Source organism: Phacochoerus africanus, chromosome 11, assembly GCF_016906955.1.
Source record: "Phacochoerus africanus isolate WHEZ1 chromosome 11, ROS_Pafr_v1, whole genome shotgun sequence".
Lineage (NCBI taxonomy): Eukaryota > Metazoa > Chordata > Mammalia > Artiodactyla > Suidae > Phacochoerus > Phacochoerus africanus.
In genome coordinates, this window is record NC_062554.1 from 109,049,479 (window position 1) to 109,061,844 (window position 12,366).

Below are 12,366 nucleotides of genomic sequence, written 5' to 3' on the forward strand. Positions count from 1 at the left end.
TTCACAATTTTTATAGGTTATACTCCCATTTTATTTTACTTTTTTGTCTTTTTAGGGCTGCACCCATGGCATATGGAGGTTCCCAGGCTAGAGGTTGAATTGGAACTGTGGCTGTCGGCCTACATGACAGTCACACCAGATCTGAGCCGTGTCTGCAACCTACACCTCAGCTCATGGCAATGCTGGATCCTTAACCCACTGAGCAAGGCCAGGGATCCAACTCGCATCCTTATGGATTCTAGTCGAATTCATTACTGCTGAACCACCATGGGAACTCTGCTATACTCCATTTTAGGTATTATAAAATATTGGCTAAATTCCCTGCATTGTACAATATATTCTTGTAGCTTATTTTATACATAATAGTGTGAATCCTCTAATCCCCTATCCCTATACTGCCCTTCTGCCTTCCCTCTCCTCATGGGTAACCACTAATTTGTTCTCTATATCTGTGAGTCTATTTCTTTTTTGCTACATTCACTAGTTCATTACAATTTTTGGATTCCATATACAAGTGGTATCATACAGTATTTGTCTTTTTCTGACTTATTTCACTTGGACTTAATGCCCTTAAGTCTATCCATGTTGTTGTAAATGGCAAAATTTCACCCTTTTTAATGGTTGAGTAGTATTTCATTGTGTGTGTGTATACATATCTCTAAACATAAAGACCACATGTTTATCTATTCATCTGTTGGTGGACACGGGGTTGCTTCCATGTCTTGGCAGTTGTAAATAATGATGCTATGAACGTTGGGGTAGCTGTATCTTTTCAGATTAGAGTTTTCATTTAAAAAAATAATTGTTTCTTTAAATGAATATTTTACATGGCTCTAGTAAAACACTGGAGACGTCAGGAAATTATAAGGGGATAATGTTTCATAAAAGTGTGGAGAAGAATATGAGCTGCCTAAGAAAGTTTCTATTTCTGTCCCTATTTTAACAAATCTTTGCAGAATTCCTACTCTTTGTCAGGCACCATTTTAAGTGTTGGGGACATATAGTAAGCAATAAAAAGATGAAAATTGCTATTAACAAGAACTTTCCATGTCTCATTGAAGAGTTTGGTTTATACAGTTAAAATGCTAATGTAAAGCATGGATGGGGTTTTCATTATAACCCTATCTATTTATAGTGAATTCCCTGAAACTGCATTACAGCTTCCATGTTGTAACTCACACAATCGCAGGACACGATAAGATTATGTGTCTTTAATAACATAGACATTAATGCATAAATTATATTAATGCATATAATTCCCTGAGGTCAACCACCCTTCAAAGACTGAGAGCTGCTTTTCAAGAAGTGCTTACACCTTCACTGTTCATCTTGAGCAGTTTCTGGGTCTTTTTCTTTTTATAGCCACACCTGCAGCATATGGACATTCCCAGGCTAGGGACTGAATTGGCCGGAGCAGCAACCTATGTCACAGCATGCGGCAACACTGAATCCTTAACCCACTTGCATTCTCATGGACACTGGATTGGATTCCTAACCTGTTGAACCACAACAGACACTCCAATTTCTGGGCCTTTTGACATTATAATCATTCTTCTCTGGACACAATTCAGTCCAAGTCCCTCTAAAAAGTCAAAATCTTGGTAGCTTGCAAGTGGCCTGGCTGGGATCAACACCCAGGTAGGGTTAATGTCAAAGTCAAGAATCTTCTCTATTCCGCCTTTCAAGAGCTAGGAAGACAGGGACAGGTGAGCTGCTGAGGAAATCCCAGCTTTCAGGCGGTTTAGCTGAGGTGGGGCCTCTGGGAGGAAAAGCCTAGCAGGTAGGGGGAGACTTGTTTTGTTTGCAAACATTGAGCTTGAGGTGCTCATAGGACTCCTGGATGGAGGTTGTCTACCAGACATTTGGACAGTTAGTGAGTGGGTCATATTTCTTGTCTCCTTTTGGTAAACATGGAAATCTCTTGACCCTTAAATAATATAAACCTTCAAAATATATTTAGTAACAAAAAATTACAGTGGAAGTTTTGTCATTATTCTATTGTGTGATGCTCATGATTCTACAAAACTGTGTGCTCTTCTGCTTCAGGTAACGTGAATGGTGGAACACAGCACAGTTCCTGCTCCAAAGAGCTTTGCGTTCTTGTCCACAAAACTGCAGAAAACATAGATGCTCTGAGATGGTGACATCCTCTCCCTGGTTCTCTTGACATTATTGATATAAACAATACATACGGATGCGACCTGAGATAACCTAAGAAGAATGAGAAGAGCTAGAAAAGAACAAAAACCCCTCAGGATTGCCTTTATTGGGAGTTTCTGTTGTGGCTCAGTGGAAACGAATCTGACTAGTACCCATGAGGACACAGGTTCGATCCCTGTCCTCTCTCAGTGGGTTAAGGATCCAGCATTGCCATGACTGCATTGTAGGTCACAGATGGGGCTTGCATCTGGCTTTGCTGTGGCTGTGGTGTAGGCCAGTGGCTACAGCTTCGATTTGACCCCTGGCCTGGGAACCTCCATATGCCATGGGTGTGGCCCTAAAAAGACAAAATAAATAAATAAATGAAATAAAATAAAAAATAAAATCTGAACCCTTTGGTATGGAGAGGAAGGCCTCCCTTGAGCTAAATTTCTCTCCTGCCTGTTCCCTCATGGAGCCACTTTTCCAACGCGACATTCTAGGCACATGGATTCCTGATGCTTCAGGTGGATGCACTTTTGCTCATCCACATGACCTTCTATGTCAGGATATCTGGTTTGCCTTGCTTCTCTTTGTTAATTAAATCTTATCTCTTTCTTGAAACCATTCTCTCCCACCTCAAATGAAGCGTTTCCCCTCTTTCCAATGGCTATCATCTTAATTCTTCTCTCTCCTTATGTGGTATTCATCCTCTTAAAAAGGCAGGGGCCAATTTAATTATTTTTTCAGTCCCAAGGACAAATAATACAGACAAGTAGCAGAGCCAATTGGATGTTCACTGACTGGTATAATTAAAATCAGTCCATGAAGAGATGTGTAAATGTTTGTGTAGCCTCTTCTAATAATGAAGTTTTCCACGCAGGCATAATGTTGAAAGTGAGTTTCCAAACTCAATTCCATCCTTAAAGCAAGGCCACATTCTTACTCTTCCCCACAAAGAAAAGGAACATATTGAATATAGAACAGCTGCTAATGATTCCTGTATCCACTAGTTTGGTTATTATCAGAAAATAATCAGTGGAAAATCCCCAGGTTCAAGTGAAGTCCTCCTAAAATTCAAGGGCAGGGTTCTGTGTTTGCATGAACATCCCTATTTTCTTTCTTTCTTTTTTTTTTTGTCTTTTTGTCTAATTAGGTCCACACCTGCGGCATATGGAGGTTTTCAGGCTAGGGGCCAAATTGGAGCTGTAGCCGCTGGCCTACACCACAGCCACGGAACCATGGGATCTGAGCTGCGTCTGTGACCTACACCACAGCTCACAGTAATGCCAGATCCTTAACCCACTGAGCATGGCCAGGGATGGAACCGAGTCCTCATGCATACTAGTAGGGTTCGTTAAGCAGTGAGCCACAAGGGGAACTCCAACATCCCTATTTTCATGGCTTTGTTTGTAACTTGAGCCTGGCTGTCCTAATGAATGTGAATGTTTCTTCCCTAGAGGCAAATCCATTTTGTTCTGGCATGCAGAGTCATTTGCTATTTTTATATATAGATTTCAAATGATTTCATTGTAACCGTCTTTCCCCCCTGGGTACCAACATCCTCCTGGAAATGCACATAGAGAAACAGGGAGACCAAGAGACACCGATGAGGCTAAACCACAAATCTCACCCATGACACATGCTCCATTCTGCTGCTGACCTTTCTGCTCCTGCCTTCCAGTTTTCTGGGAGAGCAGAGCCAGTTTAGTGGTGCTGGAGTATCAAGGAATCTATATTTTGGGAAATGTGAGTAGATCCAACACAGACTTTAGATACTAAGTCTTAGGACCAGACTTGTGTTGAACAGGCAAAGATGACATTCAGGACACTTTTTTTCTGGATCCGCAAATGACACTGTGGACAAAGAATGTCACCTGCCAAAGGAAGTTGTGGCCATCAAGCCATCAGCCACCCCCACCCCCAGAGTGCATCCTGAGGGGATTCAAGATGGAAAAAGCAGGATACTGGCCCCAGACAACTAAGGTGCATGGCAAAGGAAGTATTTATTTATTTTTTCTTTTTTTCCTTTTTAAGGCTGCACTGGTGGCATATGGAAGTTCCCAGGCTAGGGGTAGAATTGGAGCTGCAGCTGCTGGCCTTTCCCAGAGCCACAGCAACATAGGATCCAAGCTGCATCTGTGACCTACATCACAGCTCATGGCAACACTGGATCCTTAACCCACTGAGTGAAACCAGGGATCGAACCCACATTCTCATGGACTAGTCGGATTTGTTACCACTGAGCCACAACAGGAAGTCCCCCCAAAGGAAGGATTTCTTTGCATACATAGAAAATTGCTAAATTCATTAACTGGAGATGTTTGGTTTTCTTGAATTAACAATAATCTTTTAATGATCCAACTACCAAGTTTTTGTTGCAAAAACTCCCATGTATCCCGGTTCCTCCCCAACCTCTTCAGAATAGTCCCTCAGACCTATCTGAGAGGCTGTCTCCAGGGCTTAAGTCCTCAGTATGTTTGACAAATCAAACATAAATATCATTTTTTTTTAACTTTATGGCCTCATCTGTAGCATATGGAAGTTCCCAGGCCAGGGATTGAATCCCGGCTGCAGCCAAGACTGGGGATCGAACCTGCACCTCTAACAGCAACCCAAGATGCTGCTGTCAGATTCTAAACCCACTGTGCCACAGCAGGAATTCCAATTCTCAACTTTTTGGTTGTGCATTTTTTTTTCTTTTTAGTTGACACACTACATGATAACACCAAAGCGTGGCACTATCCCAGCTCTGATTTAGTGTCTCATGGAGGTGTAAGTGTTTCTGCTTATTTCTCTTGCATACATCTGTGTTTGTCTAATCATCTCTACTATATTGACAGACCATGTTTCCTTTGCAGCCCCAGAGATCACACTACCCCCAGTATGGGATAGGGAGACATATCACTGCAGGAACTGATGACAGTGGATTCTTCTATGAACATGCTTCTTAACTGGCCTGGCTGATGCTGCAGAGCCCATGAAGAAGGCACATGCATCCCAGGTCCCCAAACACGCTGGGACATGATCACATTCACACTTCCACACACAGAGAGTCTTGCCTTTCACTGTCTCCATCTTACATGTGGGAAGCATGTTGAGAGCACAGTACTGGTGCACCTGCTTTTTTCCCTTCCTCCAACTTCAGGTTGAAAAAAGGAAGAACACCCACCGTGTAAGAACAGGCCCAGGGGACGCTGTTTCACATAATCACACAGATACAGCAAAATGGTGAGAAATTAGGACTAGGTGAGTAAAAATGTACCTTCTCACCACAAAGAATAGAAACCATGAATGTTTTATCCTATGTCTAAAGGCCTTTGCCTGCCCTTTGGCTCTGTTCTAGGAAGGATTCATTAGGAAAGCCAAAGAGAGTCTAATCCCCACCTCTTTTGTCCGTGTGCTGGCAGGGCAAGGGTGTGGCTCTCTTTGGGAAGCTAGTTCTGAGCCCACCTCTTACCTACCACTGGGTGAGGGACATTGCACAACAAAGGTCTCCAATCACCACGTAGGTTGTTTACAGGTGACAGACGAAGAGTAAAGCTCTGAAGTTTAGGACTACATGAAATCACTCATCTCTTTGACTACACTTCCCTCACATATAAAACTCTCTGGGGCCCAGAAAAGCACATGCTTCGTTGTGGTGGAATCCACTTAGAAACGTTTGCCTTCTACCGTGGAGCACAAAAAGTAAATTCACATGAAATTCAAATTTCAAGAGCAAGTTGTTTAGGAAATAATAGTAATAGTGCTTCCTACACATCAGGTACTGTTTTAAGTCCTTTTCATCGATTAGCTCATCTCATCTTCTTGTGACCCTTGTGGGATTAGCCTATTCATCCTATTTTGGAGGCTAAACACTTGTCCGAGGTCCCATGACCAGGATATAGTGGAGCCAGGGTCTGAATCCAGGAAATTGGGTTCTAGAAACCACTTGCAAAGCACTCATTTGAATTGTTTTGGATGAGGAGGCACAGGTCTACACTGGCTCTATCCAATGTGCATCGTGGCATGGTCTTAAGGGACCAGCTCATTTAGCCCAGTTGTTTTCTCTGTGGTTGGTGGGCTGTCTGGGGAGGCTAAAGACATCCAAAGGCTTCCGACTGCACTTGTCTGGCTTCACAAGTAAGCACGGAAGATGCTGTATCTGACAAAGATAATTGCGCATAATGACAGCATCAGCTCAGCAGTGTGATAAACAGAACTCTGAACCCACACTGCAGAAGAACTGAAACCCAGTAAGTATTCCAGATACGAATCCCACCTGGGCCCAAACAGCGCAGAGAGAATGGGTATCACCATTACAGTCACGTTTGTGAAACTATAAATAGGGCTAGTGGTGCTTTAAAACATCACTGTAAGATTACAGTTTTTTATTGCATTTACAGAATGTGAAAAATTGAGAGAGTAAGTTTCAAGGCAAGTGCTTAAGTACAATAAACTTATTTAAAAGACAGTCATTAAGAACAGAATATTAAAAAGAGACTTGAATTCTTTAGCCTCAATTTCTTGCTTGTCCCATCAAGCAGGTTGGGAGAAAAAAGGAATAGGAAAGCATTAAAAAAAATCCTGATAGTAGATGAGGTAGTAGTGATTCTTATTTACTAAATTGCAAAATACATAAAATTGTAGACTTTAGGCTTAGAAACCAATTGCAAATAAAACACACATTTAAGTGCATGCAAGAATAAATTGAGATTATCTAACAGATCTTCCTGCCCCCCAAAGTGAAAGGCATTAAAAGCTTCAGGTTGTCATATTCCAGGGGCAAAAACATTAGATACTAGCTGACATTTAGAGAAAATATTGCCATGGAAACCACTTGAGCTTCAGCATCTAATGCGATAATTTGAGATACTTCAACAAAACTGCTGCTATTAATTATAATTTAATTTAAATTGCCACACTTTTTTTGCAGTGGAGTCTGGGCTCAGTGATGAAAATATGCCTTTGTTCTTCCTAGTTTCTTTGTTTCTTTTCACTTTATTCACTCTCTTCAAATCTGAACTCTCTGGCAGAAAATTATTTTTTTCAAATAATTTTTTTAGCCATTCAACTACCATATAATATTTTAGAAGCAGATATGAAAACAAATTGACTTCAGCTAAGATGCTGAAGCTATCAGCGGACACTGCTTTATTTTAAGAGAGGCTATTGCTGATCACATTTTCAGGAGGGAGGGGTTTCTCAAGGCCAGCGGGTTTTTAGCCAGGCAAATAGTATGCGGCAGGACCTCAGTGAGGCTCAGTCTTGTGTTTCTACAGAAATATGGCCAGCCCGAATTTCAGAGTCCAAATGGGAAAGAGGTGATGAATTTTTGGCTTTGATTTGGAAAGGTAAACAAACCTCATGTTTCCAGCTTCTTAAAAAAGCAGGATAGTGGAAGCTGCCTGCACAAATGTCTGAGACCCAGTGACCAAAAGAGGTTAATGAGGTGAAAGGAAATAAGATCTTTCTTATTTCAGAATAAGAGGACCAATTACCTTTCAGAATAAAGGACCATGTCATCCTCTCTGATAGGTCTTGATTATTTAAATAACTTCAACTTTATATGAAAGTACTTAAAGAGCAATAGATTTTATGAGATTCCCTCTGTCCTTTTTTTTAAAGCCAACTTCTAAATTGCCTCAGTTGCCTTTTGGGAAAGAGATTTACTGATACTCCCAAATAAGGCTGATATTGATTCTTCTCTCTGATTAACTGTAAGTAGGTATTTGGATTAGACAGAGCTCATTATTATTTAAAAACATTTGGGGGGGGGGGCTGTGCCCAAGGCATGCAGAACTTCTCAGGCCAAGGATCAAACCAGGCCACAGCAGTGACAACACTGGATCCTTAGCCACCAGGCCACCAGGGAACTCCGGAAATAGCTCATTATTGATAGCAGCTCATCCTCTGTGTACACACAGAAATGAGACATATGGGGTCCTTTTCATGTCAAAGATATTTTAGTATTTTTCAGGTGGGCAAATTACTGCTTTTTTTTTCGGCCCCCTCATGGCATATAGAGTTCTGGGCCAGGGATTAGACCCCAGATGGAGTTGCGACCTAAGCTGTAGCTGCCACAATGCTGGATCCTTTAACTCACTGTGCTGGGCTAGGGATTGGACCTGTGTCCTGGTGCTGCAGGGATGCCACCGATCCCTTTGCAGTGCAGTGAGAACTCTCCTGCTTCTTTCATATTTAGTTCTAGTTATTTCTAAATTGTCAAAGCTCTGGCTGGCTAACCTTACAGGCGATGTGCATAGCAGATTGTTACAGGGTTGATCTTCGACCTCTCCCAGAATGCAGGACAGCACTTCAGTCAAAGTCATGAGGCTGATACCAGGCTGGTTCCAGTGACACCAGGTACCAGGGTCACCAGAACCAGCTCTCTGGACCCACTTGGGACCTTCCATGTATCTTGCTGTAGTTTTCAAGCTAACCCTGGAAAGTCTAGATTGGGGAGCCCAGGCTGGCACATCTTTCTCCACTGGGACCACTGATGTGCTGCATCCTGGCATGGGCCATCAGACCTTTCCCACTGCTGCAGGGGTTTATATATCACGTTGATATTAATAGGAATGTAAGAATGAGAGGCCCAGATCTGAGGGCATGTGATAAATCTGGGAAGTCCCACTTAAGCTCCTTTCTGAGGAAAACACGCTTCCAAATCAGATTCAGGTCTTCCCCTCCAGGTGCTGGCACTCACACAAGGCCCGCCCGGAAGGTCAGAGACAGAGCATCTCTGCCTAGAGTAACTGGGAGGGGGTGTTCTTTGACCTTGAGCGGGCTGCATAGGCTTTGTCTTCCTCCTGAGTGGGCTGCATAGGCTTCCTTCCTCCCATAGGCACTCCCATGCTGATGTGCCTTTGGGAGAAAACAAACTGATTTCTGCCTGCTTTGGTTCAGAGTTTCCAGATTTAAAGCTCACCCAAACTACCTGGGATCTGGTTAAGCAGATTCTGAGGGCCTTGCGCTGGGAATCTGTGTTTCCAACTGGCAGCCAGGGAGCATGAGTACATATCTCACTGAGCATCTCGGTAGTTCACATCTCCTGCTGTCCTTGAACTAGTGTGTGTTTTCATTTAATGCGGTGCCCAAGAAGGAACCGACATAATTCCTTCTGAGACCTTGTCCCTTTTTTTTTTTTTCCCCTGTGGCTGATTCATTGTGTGCTTTTAAATGATCTGCTTGACAGAACACCCCAGGCTCCATTTCCTATTCGCTCTATTTCTTTTCAGGCTTGTGAAAGTTACTAATAGGAACACTGTTTGCGTCTCTGAGGACAATTCTTCAGTATTTTGAAGGTAGAGGGGAGAGTCTATTACTAATCAACAGAAAGGGCAGTCTAAGAAAAAAACAGCCAAGCAGTTTCACAAATGGTTATCTTAGACATGTCCTTGGAGACCTTTTGTGGCTTTTTTAAAGGGTGATTTTGTAAAGCAGGTGCATCAGGGAGGAAAAATGCTATGATGTTGGCACATAGGCTCCTGATGTTATAGCTGCCTTCTCAGGCACGTATGAAAGAATACAGACGAATTTTAAAAAATACTGGGTTGATTTGTTTTTTTGAAAGATCTCTTGTCTCCCCCTGCCGGTTCTTTCGTGGGTGGTTGTGTGGTGCAGATGGAGTCCGCTGCGTGGAAAGCCTGAGGACACACTGGAACATGGCATGTCTCATGTCCCACCAAAGCCATTGTCTCTCACCCTGAAAGGAAGGGTCACAGGTCGCAGGTGACAAAGCCTGGTGAACAGACCTGCTTTACAGGGGTCTCAGTTAATACAACCTGCGGTTTCTTTATCAGCACAGCAGTCTTAGCAAGAATTGGTTATCTGCTGAAACACGGAAATAGTTTCTAAGGAAAGGGTACTTGAGAAAATAGTAACAGTAAGGAGAAAGCACCCAACCACAGTGAATATGCTAAAGTATCTTTTTTTAAAACAAGTGGCCGCACCTGCGGAGTATGGAAGTTTTCCTGAGCTAGGGGTTGAGCCACAACCACTGTAGAAGCAGCACTGAGTAGTTCTGTTGCGAGCCACATGGGAAGCCCCAAAATATCTTTTAAAGATATTCCCTGAGGCATTTCACCTTTTCTCCTGGACTGTGGTCAAAACTGTTACTGTTGACAAGACCAAAGACTTCAGGAGACCCTGGAGCGACTGCCTTCTGACTTCTGCTAAGAAACACATCCACTGAGCACTGTGTAGGTCCTAGGAAAGGCTTTGGACTTCCAGAGTTTGTGTCTTGGGAACTCAGTGAAAATAACCTTTTTTGGGGGCCCACACCCAAGCAGAAGTTTCTGGGTCAGAGAGGGAACCCTTGGCAGAGTGACAACCCAAGCTGCTGCAATGATGATATCAGATCCTTATCTTGCTGTGCCACAAGGGAATTCTGAAAGTAATTTCATCATCTAAAATCTAGTCAAAAGTTGAGTTTCATCATTTGTGAGAATATTTAGGCACATTTACTCATTTGAGGAATCAGGCAAAGATGAAGGGTTTTCTTTTACTCCTCCTTTGTGGAAACTTCTAGTAAATTCAAAGGCCATAATTTGGCTGTGGATGACTCTTGGAAATGGCTAGATATTACTAATGTGCTTTTGTTATCATTGCATGTCTTTCGAGGTAGTAGAAGGAATAAGAAAATGCATTAACACATCCCATCTCGTTTTCCGTTATTACGTCTATATCTCAGCTTGGAGAGAATGTTGTCTTTGGTCTAAGATGCTGAATACATTCCGGATCTCTGGGGACCAGCTCTGTCAATGTCCCCGGGGCTTTAGCTTTGCAGGATGTCTGTGCTGTAACTTCTATTTCGCTTCATTGTAAAATTGACCCTTTCTTTTCCTAATTGTTGATAAACTATGTAGAGACAAAGACGAGTTCTGAGAATTCAGTACTGTACAACCCAGATCACAGCCAGCTAACTGGGTTCTGCCTCCATGGGGGTCTATTAGAAGGGGGAACGAGCAAAACTAAAGGGCTTTAAACATTGTCTGCACATATTTTAAACCTTTTATCAATGCCCCACTGGGCTCTGGCTTTTAAAATACTTTTTCCAGCTGCATTAGCCGAAGTAAAAGTTTAAAATTTCAACACCAAGACAATGTCTTTTCTCCCAAGAGTGACCTTGGAACACAGAATATACAACCCCCATGCTAGGTATTTACATTGTCTTTTGAACTGTTTTCTCTTTGAATTAACGTCAGATCTCAAAAGGCAACTGTTTTTGCTCATCAGCAGGTGGAATAGTCATCAAAGAGAATCTTGTGAAACAAATGATCTTTGCTTATGAAAGCTTCCTGATGTTTCCCCACAAAGCAATTCCTCCTTGGTGCTGGCTCACATCATTGTCATTATCAAGATAATGTGATAATCTTCCAGCACAAGCCATGTGGCTCTGTCATAGCCCTTCTTCTCATTCATGTCAGAGTGTGAAATAATATTTAATTGGCTCTAGCAGCCTTGGGGATGATTTATTCCACATCAAAAAGGGATGGTGGAAGAAAAAGGAAGGTGTGTTTTGCAGCAAGAATTTCACCTGCAGGTATGTAAATTACTTATTATTTCAGACTTCCGCATTATATTTAAGGACTGTCAGAAGAAAGGAAAATGGTTCAGAGTAAAGGACTGGAATTCTTCTGTGCTTAAATTCAAATGTTTCATTGAGGGAAAGGAAAAGTGGAAAAAGCACTGAAGGAAAAGTGGAAAAAAAGCACTGAAGTAAAAGTTTGGAGGTGAGGATATCTGAATTTTAGACCTGCTCATGCAATTCTCTGTAAACTTTTGAGCAAGGGGCTATCAACACTGCTGGTTCACAGTCCTGACAGCATATCAGGAATCTTTCATGAGGAGTTCCTGCTGTGGCACCAGTGGGCTAAGAATCCCTCTGCAGCAAGTTGCGGTGGAAGCATGACTTTGATCCCTGGCCCAGGTGCAGCAAGTCCAAGGATCTGGCATTGCTGCAGCTATGGTGTAGGTCACAGCTGAGGCCCAGATTAGATCCCTGGCTGGGAACTTCCATATGCCATGGGTGTGGCCATAAAAAGAAAAGAATCTGTGGAGTTGGGGAGCAGGTGTCAGGGGGGCCAAAAGCTCCCCAATTGCTGCTCACGTGTAGCCTCTGCTGCAGCTGCTCCTTAGATGTTTACTAAGGGAATGAATGTATTTTCTCTGAATTGCATTTTTTCAGCTTTTTTTCTTTTTATGGTCACTCTTGCAGCATATGGAAGTTCCCAGACTAGG

At 42.6% G+C, this 12,366-nt stretch overlaps 1 protein-coding gene across 1 annotated transcript in view; it reads right to left on the reverse strand.

Moving 5' to 3' along the window:
- The window catches only part of LOC125112176 (contactin-associated protein-like 2), a 194,920-nt gene that overhangs the window by 9,460 nt on the left and 173,094 nt on the right, over positions 1-12,366 (reverse strand). The gene's annotated exons all lie outside the window — the stretch shown is intronic.